The sequence below is a fragment of the Moschus berezovskii genome, chromosome 14, assembly GCF_049115385.1.
Source record: "Moschus berezovskii isolate FMDL1 chromosome 14, NW_MosBer_1.0, whole genome shotgun sequence".
Taxonomy (NCBI): Eukaryota; Metazoa; Chordata; class Mammalia; order Artiodactyla; family Moschidae; genus Moschus; species Moschus berezovskii.
The window spans coordinates 54,303,490-54,318,061 of NC_142473.1; positions in this window are offsets into that span (position 1 = coordinate 54,303,490).

The window sequence follows — 14,572 nt, forward strand, 5'->3', positions numbered from 1 at the left end:
AAACACAACTGAAATGCAGAAAAGAATATTGTGCAGTGTATGGAGAAGGTGCTGTGACTAATCAGATGTCTAAAAGTGGTTTACAAAGTTTCATGTTCCATGTTCTGGGACAGCAGTTGATGTTGATAGCAATCAAGTTGAGACATGAAGAACAATCAACATTATACCATACAGGAGATAGCCAACATACTCAAGATAATGCATATTAAGTGTTGAGAGTCAATTATAACAGCTTTTATGTTAATCATTTTGTTTGGTTTCCACATAAGTTGAGTGAAAAAACCCTCTTTGACCATACTTCCTCACGCAATTCTCTGCTTAAACATGGTGAAAACATTCAATTTTTATAATGAATTGTGGGTAATTAAATATGAATATTTGTACAATAATACACAGTGGAATAGATCATGAGGCCACTGAAATGAACCACCAACACCCACATCAAAGGCCAGACTTCATCCAAGATGTTATGTATATATATAGTGAGATTAAAATAGAGTTCTCTATTATGAGCTCCTTTCAGAAAACCAAGCGATTAGTTCCAACAAGTACTGCTCCCAATTAGACCAAGTGAAAGCAGCACTCAGTGAAAAGCTTCCAGAATTAATCAACAGAAAACCCATAATCGTCTATCAGGATAACACAAGACCAAATATTTCTTCAACCAGGCAAAAACTGTTACACCTTGGCTGGGAAGTTCTGATTCTTCTGCCACATTCACCAGACATTGCACCTTTGGGTGTCCATTTATTTTCATCTTTACAAAATTCTCTTCAGAGTAAAAATTTCAATTCCCTAGAAGACTATGAAAGACCTATTGAACAGTTCTTTGCTCAAAAAGACAGTTTTTGGAAGATGGAATAATGAAGTTGCCTGAAAAAACGGCTGTGAGTGGAACAAAACAGTGATTACGTTGTTCAGTAATGTTCTTGGTTAAAAATGAAAACTGTGTCCTATTTTTACTTTAAAACCAAAGGAACTTCTTGGCCAACCTAATACTGCCAGTTTCAGGGAGCTCATGATCTTCTGGGGCTATAGCTTCCTATAGAGACAGCTTTGCTCATTAAGATTTATTTCTTCAAATACATCAGTGTTTGCCTTCTTTGATTTCTTCTGCACTCTACATCCCAATGGGCAACCCCTCTCATTAAATACTTTTACTAAGACAAGTCTTTCTGACACTTCTCTGCATTCATACAACCCTTATTTTCACACAGATGTAGCTTACATTTTCACCAAGAATGTGATTTCCTCTTTTTTATGAGTCCATTCACGAAATATTGAGTGCCAAATCTATGCTAGGGGCTGGGAATATATGGATTGCTATGGTAGGGATGCTAGGCTTCTATGTCCTAAGACAAGGAAATGTTAAGTTCAGTAGATGGTGCTCTGTGAACTCCCCATCACAGGGCCCAGTATCATGGAATAAATAGGTAGGAAAAGCAGATGGGAAATGTGCATACTGACCGTATTTCTTTCTTTATCCAATACAAATTTATATAGTAATGAATTCCTTAATATTAATCCTGACAACAAGCATTTGTGTGGTCACACAAGCCTTTATTTACAATCTTTCACATATGCTTTCTTCCACATTTATCTGATGATCCCTTTGTTTCCTCAGACTGTTGAGAAATTACATGTATCTCTATCTCTGGTTCTGTCTATATTTCTACATATCTGTCCATTCATATTATTAACTTTGAAAGAGAATCTCTAAGCCCATGTCAGATAGTTGGAAATGGTCACAGAGAAAGAGTGTAGCTAGAGACCAGAGACTTATTTATGCTCATTTCCCACCTCTGCTCCTATAGTTTCCTGACATTTACACACACACACACACACACACACAGAAATGATGTTCTACCTTTAATTCAAACTTTTTGCTTGTTTCTTTTGAATATGGTTGAGTGGAAAACCTAAAAATAATAGTAAATACTAATGACACAAAATAGACTGTATTACATGGTAATGGAATTCATATACTATTAGACTTCTAGGTGGGGCTCAGTTCACCCTCTGTAGGAGGTTATAAGTGTCACCTGAAAGACAAGGTCATTCTTATATAAAACATAGGGACAAATCAGATCTTATAGCCTGGAAATACTTATTTAATCCATTATTCAATTTACTATATAACAATAACAAACATTTATTTTCCAAAATGTCAGTTCACTTCAGTCGCTCAGTTATGTCCAACTCTTTGCAACCCCCTGGACTGCAGCACACCAGGCTTCCCTGTCCATCACCAACTCCTAGAGCTTGCTCAAATTCATGTCCATCAAGTCGGTGATGCCATCCAGGCATCTCATCCTCTGTCATCCACTTTTCCTCCTGCCTTCAACTGCCTTCAATCTTTCCCAGCATCAGGGTCTTTTCCAATGAATCAGTTCTTCCCATCAGGTGGCCAAAGTATTGGAATTTCAGCTTCAACATCAGTCCTTCCAAAGAATATTCAGGACTGATCTCCTTTAGGATGGACTGGTTGGATCTCCTTGCAGTCCAATGGACTCTCAAGAGTCTTCAACACCACAGTTCAAAAGCATCGATTCTTTGGTGCTCAGTTTTCTTTACAGTCCAATTCTCATATCCATATATGACTACTGGAAAAACCATAGCCTTGACTAGACAGATTTATTTTTAGCAAAGTAATGTCTCTGCTTTTTAATATTCTGTCTAGGTTGGTCATAGAGAAGGTGATGGCAGCCCACTCCAGTCTTCTTGCCTGGAGAATCCCATGGACAGAGGGGCCTGGTGGGCTATAGTCCATGGGGTCACAAGAGTCGGACACAACTGAGTGACTAAACCACCACATAGGTTGGTCATAGCTTTTCTTCCAAGGAGCAAACATCTTTAATTTCATGGCTGCAGTCACCATCTGCAGTGATTTTGGAGCCCAAGAAAATAAAGTCTCTCAATGTTTCCATTGTTTCCCCATCTATTTGCCATGAAGTGATGGGACCAGATGTCATGATCTTAGTTGTTTGAATGTTGAGTTTTAAGCCAACTTTTTCACTCTCCTCTTTCACTTTCATCAAGACGCTCTTTAGTTCTTCGCTTTCTGCCATAAGGGTGGTCTGCACATCTAAGGTTATTGATATTTCTCCCGGCGATCTTGATTCCAGCTTGTGTTTCATCCAGTCTGATATTTCACATGATGTACTCTGCATATGAGTTAAATAAGCAGGGTGACAATATACAGCTTTGATGTACTCCTTTCCTGATTCGGAACCAATCTGTTGTTTCATGTCCAGTTCTAACTGTTCCTTCTTGACCTGCATACAGATTTCTCAGGAGGCAGGTCAGGTGGTCTGATATTCCCATCTCTTTCAGAATTTTCCACAGTTTGTTGTGATCACACAGTCAAAGGCTTTGGCATAAAGCAGAAGTAGATTATTCTCTGGAACTCTTTTGCTTTTTCAATGATCCAACAGATGTTGGCAATTTGATGTTTCAGAATGGACTATGGAACAAAACAGATACAAAAATCTCAGTGGCATACAACATAAAATGTATGTTGTACATACAAAAAAATGTATGTTTCATATATCTGGAGATTGACTGAGATGACTTCTGACCTCAACTGGTTTTGTTTATGCATCTGAAGGTCAGCTGGGAATCTGATGCAAGCTGAGTTCAGTTGTGAGGCTCTGCTTCAAGTGAGTCAAGCAGCTATTCCCCACCTTGGGGAATGGTGCCATAGTGGGTACTTGCTGTTAGTCTCTGGTACTGGAAGACTGGGAACTCAGCAATGAACATGGCCAGATTGGCCTTAGTGATTCCCTATTATTGGATTCACATATAGCCTCCATCCCTGCCACTGCAGCCACTTTGTTCATGACTCCACTGGGTAATGACAGGGATGGCTAGGAAAAAAAGCTAATTAATATCTATAGAACAGGTCATCCTATCCACCTGACTTTTAAGTCCTTATCTGCTGAGATCATCCTTTGAGCATTTACATGGGACACATCTTCATTTTTCATCCTTTCAGAGATGTCTCTCATTTTCCCTAATGTTTCATCACCAATTTTCTAATCACGTTCCTTCCAAGTCTCTGACTATCCAGCCAAACCATTGACCACATCCCATAATCAGTATATAATTGTTCCTCTGGCTGCTTCTCCTTCCAAGAAAAGTAAACAACTAGTTGTGCTGATCAAAGTTCTGCCAACTGGGAGATTAAACTCCTTGTGAGGTCATAGGTGCAGGCATGGAGAAGCTGTAGTAGGAGGGCAGACCATGGACATTGGGGCCACTTTATGTAAATTGTGCCTTCATGACATGCTTGGGCTCGTTTACACATATAACACTTCTATTTGATGGAGTTCTGCTATTCACGTTCCACTTAATGGTTTGGTGAGTTAGATAAAGCCCAGGTCAGGAAGGGAAGCTCCAGTCACATGGTCACTTGATGGCCCATGCTCAAGCATTCAGCCTCTATTGAAGCCTAGTAGTAGTCCAAGAGCTATTTCTTAAATGGAGAGTAGTCATCCAGAAAAGAAGGCAGGACTTTACTCCAAAACTCTACTTGTGTCTACTGCAGTTCACCTATAGGTATCTGCCAAAGGCTCTAGTCAGCATGCCTATCTGCCACTGATCCTTCAGGCATCATTGGACTTGCTGAATCATATGGCCCAGGTGGCAAGGCAGTTTGTACAGTAACCTGAACCTGCTGTACATTCTATTTCTGGGCCCAAGTCAAAACTAGAAGCTTTAGGGGTCATTCAGTAAGTGGGCCAGGGTAATACACCCAAGTGAGGAACATGTTGCCTCTTAAACCCAAAGCTGCCTATGAGCTGTTGCTTCCCACCTTTTATATAGGAGAGAACAGATGCACCATCTTATCCTTCACCATACCTTCACATTAGAAGGGATATCTCAATATCCTTCGTACCACCAGACCCTTAAGAAGTTTTCTTGAAGTGAAAGGACTCTGAATGTAATAGATACTTGATATTTTAGAGTGGTTTTAGGCTCACAGCAGAAATGAGAAGGGTGTACAAACTACAAACTTCTTATATACCTTCTGCCTTCATCACCAATATCTCCAACCAGAGCAACACATTTGTCACAGTGGAACTACAAAGATGCATCATAAGCAAAGACCATGGTGTACATTAGGGTTCTCTCGGTGTTGTATGGATTTGGACAAATATACAGTGATGTATATCCTCTATTATCATATCATGGTATCATATAGGGTATTTTTACTCCCCTCATATTCCTCTGTGCTACCTACTCATCTTTCCCTACGCCTTACCCCTACAACCCCTGATCTTTTGATCATCTCCATTGTTTGCCTTTTCCAGAATGTCACATAGGTTGAATCATATGGTATGTTGCCTTTCCAGATTGACTTTTCACTTAGAAAAAACAAATGCATATTACTATGTCTTTAATTTTTAAATTGACATGTAATTGTGTACCTAAAAATAATACAATTTTATAAGTTTGATATGTATATATTGTTAGATAATTACCACCATAAGTTAATATCCATCACCCCACAGCTACAATTTTTTCTCTTGTGATAACTGTTAAGATTTATTCTTAGCATGTTTCAATACACAGTAGTTAAGTATAATCACCAGGCTATATATCACATCACCAGGATTTATTTAACTATTGGAAGTTTGTACCATTTTTTATATACCATTTTCACACACTTCACCTATCCCCTAGCCTCAGGCAGCCACCTATCTCTTCTCTATGAATTCAGATTTTTTCAAGATTCCATTTGTAAATGATATTATACAGTATTTGTCTTTATATGACTTATTTCACATAGCATAATGCCCACAAGTTTCATCTACATTGTTGCAAATATTAGAATTTCCTTTTTATGGCTATACAATATTCTATATACCATATTTTCTTTCTTAACCTATCAATGACCACTTACCTCTTGGTGAGTGTAAATAATGCTGCAATAAACATGGGAATACAAATACCCTAGAGAGAGAGATTGTTTCCTTCAGATAAATACTCAGAAGTAGTATTGCTGGATCACACAGGTAGTTCTACTTTTAGTATTTTGTAGAACCTCTGTACCATTTTCTATAGTGTCTGCACCAATTTATATTCCCACCACAGTACACAACTGTTTATGTCGACATCTTCACCAACACTTGTAATTTGTCTTTTTGGTAACAGCCATACTAACAAGTATAAAATGATATCACTTTGTGGTTTTGTTTCCCTGATTTTTAGGGATGTTGAGCATCTTTTGTATACCTGTTGCCCATCTGTCTGTCTTTGGAAAATGTCTGCTCAGATCCCCCACAATTCTTAAATTGGATTGTTTTCTTCTATATATTCCAGATATTAACTCCTTTATTACAGATATGATTTTTGAACATTTTCTCCTATGGGTTGTCTTTTCATTTTGTTAAGATTAATTTATATAGAAACTTTTAATTTTTTTTACACTTTTAATGCTTTTTGTTTTAATTGGTTTATAGCAGATGAACAGTATTGTGATAGTTTCAGGTGCACAGCAGAAGCCACTCAGCCATAAACATACATGTATTCATTCTCCCTCAAATTCCTCCTTTATTCAGGCTGCCACATAACATTAAGCAGAGTTCCATGTGCTATACTGTAGGTCCTTGTTGATTACTGATTTTAAATACAAGTGTGTACATGTCAATATCCAACTCCCTAACCATCCCTTCCCTTCACCCTTCCCCCCAGTAAGCATAAATTCATTCTCTAAGTCTGAGTCTGTTAACGTTTTGTAAATAAGTTCATTTGCATCATTTTCCTAGATTCCACATATAAGGGATGTTACATGATATCTCTTTCTCTGTCTGACTTCCTTCACTCAGTATGACAATCTCTGTCCATCTAGGTTGCTGCAAATGGCATTATTTCATTATTTTTAATGGCTGAATAATAATCCATCGCATATGTGTACCAAATCTTCCTTGTCTATTCTACTGTTGATGGACGTATAGGTTGCTTCCGTGTCTTAGCTATTGTAAACAGTGCTGCAATAAACACTGGGTGTATGTATCCCTTTGAACATGCTTTCTCCAAATATATGCCCAGGAGTGGGATTGCAGGGTCATAAGGGAGTTCTATTTTCAGTTTTTTAAGGAACTTTCATACTCTTCTCCATAGTGGTTATACCAATTTACATTCCCACCAATAGTGTAAGAGGTTCCCCTTCTCTCCACACCACTCTAGAATGTATTGTTTGTGCATTTTTAAAAATAATTTGTTTTTGGTTACAAAGGGTCTTTGTTGCTGTGTTCGGACTTTCTCTAGTTACAGAGTGGGGGCCACTCTTTGTGGTGGTGCACAGGCTTCTCATCGCTGTGGCTTCTCCGGTTGCACAGCGCAGGCTCTGGGCACACAGGCTTCAGTAGTTGCAGCACGCAGACTCAGCAGCTGTGGCACATGGACTTTAGTTGCTCCGCAGCATGTGAAATCTCTCGGGACCAGGAATCAGACCCATGTCCCCTGTATTGACAGGTGAATTCTTATCTACTGTACCACAAGGGAATCCCTGTGCATTTTTTGATGATAGTCATTTTTACTGATTAGGAGATATTTCATTGTAGTTTTGATTTGCATTTCTCTAAAAATTACCAATTTTGAGCATCTTTTCATGTGTCTTTTGGCGATCTGCATGTCTTCTTTGAAGAAATGTCTATTTAGACTTTCTGCCGATTTTTGATTGATTTGTTTGTTTTGATATTAAGCCTCATGGCTATATATTTTGGAGACTACTCCTTTGTTGGGCACATCATTTGCAAATATTTTCTCCCAATCTGTTGGCTCTTTTTGTTTTGCTTATGGTTTCCTTTGGTGTGCAAAAGCTTTTGACTTTAATTAGTTCCTATTTGTTTACATTTTTATTTCCATTATGCTGGGAGAGGGACTGAAAAGATATTGCTGCAATCTGTTTTGCCTGATTTCCACTAGGAGCTTTGTAGTATTCAGTTTCACATTTAGGTCTTTAACCCATTTTGAGCTTATTTTTTGTGTATGATGTTAAAGAATGATTGAATTCCATTTTTTCACAAGTGGCTGTCCAGTTTACCCAGCACCATTTGTTGAAGAGAGTCTTTCCACCATTGTGTAGTCATGCTACCTTTGTCAAAGATTAATTGACCATAAGTGTGTGGACTTGATTTTTGGCTTTCTATACTCTTCCATTGATCTGTATTTCTATTTTTATCCCAGTACTATTTTTATCACTATAGCTTTGTATTATAATCTGAAGTTAGGGAGCCTGATTTCTCCAGCTCCATTTTGCTAACTCAAGATTGCTTTGGCTCTTCGGGGTCTTTTGTGTCTCCATACTAATTTTAACATTTTTTGTGCTAGTTGTGAAAAATGCCCTTGGTGATTTGATAGGGATTGCACTGAATCTGTAGATTGCCTTGGGTAGTATAGTCATTTTGACAAGACTGATTCTTCCAGTCCACAAATGTGGTATATGTTTCCATCTGTTTGTGTCTTCAATTTCTTTCATCAGTATCTTGTTTTCAGGATACAGGTCTTTTGTCTCCTTAGGAAGGTTTATTCCTAGGTATTCTATCCTTTTTAATGTGATAGTAAATAGGATTGCTTCTTGAATGGCTCTTTCTGATCTTTTGTTAGTGTATAGAAATGCAATAGATTTTGGTATATTAATTTTGTAACCTGCAAATTTACCAAATTCATTGAGATCTAATACTTTTCTGGTAGCATATTTAGGATTTTCTATGTATAGTATCATGTCATCTGCAAACAGTGACAGTTTGGGTTCCTTTTTTTTTTTTTTTTTTCTCTAATTGCCGTAGCTAGGACTTCCAAAACTATGCTGAAAAAAAAGTGGCAAGTGGACATCCTTGTCTTGTTCCTGCTCTTAGAGGAAATGCTCTCAGATTTTCACCAGTGAGTGTGATGTTGTAGTTTTGTCTTCAATTCAGTTCAGTTCAGTCGCATGACCTTAATTATGTTGAGGTATGCAATGGACATGAACTTGGGCAAACTCCAGGAGACGGTGAGGGACAGGGAGGCCTGGTGTGCTTCAGTCCACAGGGTCCCAAAGAGTCAGACATGACTGGGCAACTGAAAACAACAACAAAATGTTCCCTCTATGCCCAGTTTTTGGAGAGTTTTTTTTATCATAAATGGGTGCTGAATTTTGTTAGAAGTTTTTTCTGCATCTACTAAGATGATCACATCAGTTCAGTTCAATCAGTCAGTCGCGTCCGACTCTTTGCGACCCCATGAATCACAGCAGGCCAGGCTTCCCTGTCCATCACCAACTCCCAGAGTTCACTCAAACTCATGTCCATTGAGACGGTGATGCCATCCAGCCATCTCATTTTCTGTCGTCCCCTTCTCCTCCTGCCCCCAATCCCTCCCAGCATCAGACTCTTCCAGTGAGTCAACTCGTCGCATGAGGTGGCCAAAGTATTGGAGTTTCAGCTTAGGCATCAGTCCTTCCAATGAACACCCAGGACTGATCTCCTTTAGAATGGACTGGTTGGATCTCCTTGCAGTCCAAGGGACTCTCAAGAGTCTTCTCCAGCACCACAGTTCAGAAGCATCAATTCTTCAGCGATCAACTTTCTTCACAATCCAACTCTCACATCCATACATAACCACGGGAAAAACCATAGCCTTGACTAGATGGACCTTTGTTGGCAAAGTAATGTCTCTGCTTTTTAATATACTATCTAGGTTGGTCATAACTTTCCTTCCAAGGAGTAAGCGTCTTTTAATTTCATGGGTGCAATCAGCATCCACAGTGATTTTGGAGCCCCAAAAAATAAAGTCTGACACTGTTTCCACTGTTTTTCCATCTATTTCCCATGAAGTGATGGGACCAGATGCTATGATCTTAGTTTTCTGAATGTTGAGCTTCAAGCCAACCTTTTCACTCTCCTCTTTCACTTTCATCAAGAGGCTTTTTAGTTCCTCTTCATTCTCTACCATAAGGGTGGTGTCATCTGCATATCTGAGGTTATTGATATTTCTCCCAGTAATTTTGATTCCAGCTTCTGCTTCTCCCAGCCCAGCATTCCTCATGATGTACTCTGCATATAAGTTAAATAAGCAGGGTGACAATATACAACCTTGACATACTTCTTTTCCTATTTGGAACCAGTCTGTTGTTCCATGTCCAGTTCTAACTGTTGCTTCCTGACCTGCATACAGATTTCTCAAGAGGCAGGTCAGGTGGTCTGGTATGCCCATCTCTTTCAGAATTTTCCACAGTTTGTTGTGATCCACACAGTCAAAGGCTTTGACACAGTCAATGAAGCAGAAATAGATGTTTTTCTGGGACTCTCTTGCTTTCTTCATGATGCAGCAGATGTTGGCAATTTGATCTCTGGTGCCTCTGCCTTTTCTAAAACCTGCTTGAACATCTGGAAGTTCATAGTTCACATATTGCTGAAGCATGGCTTGGAGAATTTTGAGCATGACTTTATTAGCGTGTGAGATGAGTGCAATTGTGCGGTAGTTTGAGCATTCTTTGGCATTGCCTTTCTTTGGGATTGGAATGAAGACTGACCTCTTCCAGTCCTGTGGCCACTGCTGAGTTTTCCAAATTTGCTGGCATATTGAGTGCAGCACTTTCACAGCATCATCTTTCAGGATTTGAAATAGCTCAACTGGAATTCCATCACCTTCAGTAGCTTTGTTCATAGTGATGCTTTCCAAGGTCCTCTTGACTTCACATTCCAGGATGTCTGGCTCTAGGTGAGTGATCACACCATCGTGATTATCTTGGTCGTGAAGATCTTTTTTGTACAGTTCTTCTGTGTATTCTTGCCACCTCTTCTTAATATCTTCTGCTTCTGTTAGGTCCATACCATTTCTGTCCTCTATCGAGCCCATCTTTGCATAAAATGTTCCCTTGGTATCTCTAATTTTCTTGAAGAGATCTCTTGTTTTTCCTATTCTGTTGTTTTCCTCTATTTCTTTGCATTGATCACTGAGGAAGGCTTTCTTATCTCTCCTTGCTATTCTTTGGAACTCTGCATTCAGATGCTTATATCTTTCCTTTTCTCCTTTGCTTTTCACTTTTCTTCTTTTCACAGCTATTTGTAACACCTCCTCAGACAGCCATTTTGCTTCTTTGCATTTCTTTTTCTTGGGGATGGTCTTGATCCCTGTCTCCTGTGCAAAATCACGAACCTCCGTCCATAGTTCATCAGGCACTCTATCTATCAGATCTAGTCCCTTAAATCTATTTCTCACTTCCACTGTATAATCATAAGGGATTTGATTTAGGTCATATCTGAATGGTCTAGTGGTTTTCCCTAGTTTCTTCAACTGAAGTCTGAATTTGGCAATAAGGAGTTCATGATCTGAGCCACATCAGCTCCTGGTCTTGTTTTTGCTAACTTTATAGAGCTTCTCCATCTTTGGCTGCAAAGAATATAATCAATCTGATTTTGGTGTTGACCATCTGGTGATGTCCATGTGTAGAATCTTCTCTTGTGTTGTTGGAAGATGGTGTTGGCTATGATATGACCAGTGCATTCTCTTGGCAAAACTCTATTAGCTTTTGCCCTGCTTCATTCTTTCGCTGCACTTTGCTGGAGCAGCTGTGAAGAGATATCCCATGACCAAGATAAGAGAAACCCAAATAAGATGGTAGGTATTGCGAGGGGGCATCAGAGGGCAGGCACACTGAAATCATAATCACAGAAAACTAGTGGATCTGATCACATGGACCACAGCCCTGTCTAACTCAATGAAACTAAGCCATGCCATGTGGGGCCACCCAAGACGGGCGGGTCATGGTGGAGAGGTCTGACAGAATGTGGTCCACTGGAGAAGGGAATGGCAAACCACTTCAGTATACTTGCCTTGGGAATCCCATGAACAGTATGGAAAGGAAAAATGATAGGATACTGAATGAGGAATTCCCCAGGTCGGTAGGTGCCCAGTATGCTACTCTAGATCAGTGGAGAAATAATTCCAGAAAGAATGAAGGGATGAAGTCAAAGCAAAACCAATAGCCAATTTTGGATGTGACTGGTGATAGAAGCAAGGTCCGATGCTGTAAAGAGCAATATTGCATAGGAACCTGGAATGTTAGGTCCATGAATCAAGGCAAATTGGAAGTGGTCAAACAGGAGATGGCAAGAGTGAACATAGACATTCTAGGAATCAGTGAACTAAAATGGACTGGAATGGGTGAATTTAACTCAGATGACCATTATATCTACTACTGTGGGCAGGAATCCCTTAGAAGAAATGGAGTAGCCTTCATGATCAACAAAAGAGTCCGAAATGCAGTACTTGGATGCAATCTTAAAAATGACAGGATGATTTCTGTTCATTTCCAAGGCAAACCATTCAGTATTACAGTAATCCAAGCCTATGCCCCAACCAGTAATGCTGAAGAAGCCGAAGTTGAACGGTTCTATGAAGACCTACAAGACATTTTAGAACTAACACCCAAAAAAGATTTCCTTTTCATTATAGGGGACTGGAATGAAAAAGTAGGAAGTCAAGAAACAGCTGAAGTAACAGGAGCAACTCTATATAAGGCAAATACTTAAAACTTTTTCTTTGTCCCTTGTTATTCTTTATTGTAAAGCCTATTTTGTCTGAGTATTGCTACTTCAGCTGTCTTTTTATTTCCATTTACATGGAATACATTTTTCCATCCCCTCACTTTCAGTATGCATGTGGCCCTAGAACTGAAGTGGGTCTCTTGTAGATAGCATACATGTATATGGGTGGAGCTGGGGTCTTGTCCCTTTGGTGGGCAGGTCCCTGTCAGGATGTATTTAGTAGGATACTTTTCCTGGTGGCTCACAGGTTAAAGCATCTTCCTGCAATGAGGAAGACCCGGGTTTGATCCCTGGGTCGGGAAGATACCCTGGAGAATGAAATGGCAACCCACTACAGTATTCTTGCCTGGAGAATCCTGTGGAGGGAGGAGCCTGGTAGGCTACAGTCCACGGGGTCGCAAAGAGTCAGACACGACTGAGCAACTTCACTTTCACGGGCTCAGGAAGACTTTAGAGAGCCTTTCTGCTGATAGGTGGTACTGTGTTCCTACCCTGCTAGTTGTTTGGCCTCAGGCATCCCAGGACTGGCACCTGAAGGCTCTTAGGTAGGGGTCAAGAATGCTGGAGTGGCCCTCCATTCCCTTCTCCAGGGTATCCTCCCGACCCAGGGATCTCCTGCATTGCAAGCAGATTCTTTACCATCTGAGCCAGGAAAGCCCAGAAGAAATTAAAGAGAAATTGTTCAAAATGAATATGCCGAACACAAAGTATTCAAGTATTAGTGTTCACTCTGTAGAAATAAAATGAAAATATTGCATTTTTGTTCTCATCTATATAAAGAATAGTTCTTAAATAACTGTAGGGCAATTTAGCAAATGAACTCCATGCTGGGTTAAACACAAACTGGACAAGCACTTTTGGAAAACAAGGAGACAATAGGATTTATGAGGCCTGCATGGTGGTTGATAATTTTCCTTCTGGAATTCTAAGAATGAGCAGAAAAAATGATAAATATTGTCCAATATATCTGTGACACTTAGTGGAAAAAATGAAACTAGCCTTCCTCTTCCCTTGAGGTCATGGCAACCCACTCCAGTATTCTCACCTGGAGAATCCCACGGACAGGGGAGTCTGGCAGGCTACAGTCCATAGGTTTACAAAGAGTCAGACGTGACTGGACACTGAAGCGACTGAGCACACAGTTTTATTTGTATAGCCTCCATCTTAACCTTTGCTTATAGTACTTAAAAACTTAGTAAGTGTCCCCATTGGTTATACCAGTATCTGATGTCTGTGGTTCTCCACCCCCTTGTCCTGTGAACCCTCTCCCAGTGTCACTTTTAGAGTCCCTGAATACCCCAAGTCTTGAAGGATAGTCAGATACTTGGGGCTAGTCAACAGCCCCAGGAGGAGAAAGTAGGAATAAGTTTTATAATCTAGTCCTGGGAGGCAGAGTAGAGTAAAGAGTGAAGACAATTCCCATGGCAGAGGGGTGGGGGCAGAACTCAAAACCCAGAAAGCAGGTTCCAGGTTTCTCTGTGCAACCCTGGGAAGAAACTAGCTATTTCCAGTACCTGAATAAAGAGGGGACACAGAAGAAAAAAGTCGAAGAGTTAGGGCCATGGCCTCCCTTTGACTGTAAACTAAGCTCATCCAATCATTCAGACAAGAGGTGACTACTGTAATGAACAGAGCCTAGAGCTCTGTGGACATCGCCCAAATGGGTAAGTACATTCCAAAGATGAAGACAAAGTCCATTAGAATCAGACTCCAGTTTTCAAAAGCTGCATTTGTCTTTGGTCCATCCAGGGCTTACTTTCTTTACAGTTCTAGTCAAAAGTGGGAGAAATAAGTTGAGTATAGATTGGACTGGGTTATGAATCAAGGAAAAGGTTAAACCCCAAGGTAGAAAGGTTTATTGCCTAGTACTCCCCTAGTATATGAGAGAAAAGATTGAACTATTTCATCCTGATTGGACCTCTTGTATTCTGTTCCACAGTCAGGCAGTCTTCTTTCCAAACTGGATCTTTACACCATCCACAGGTCTCTTTATCGTTTATCCATGTTTAAAAGGCTATTTATACAATTGGGAAAGA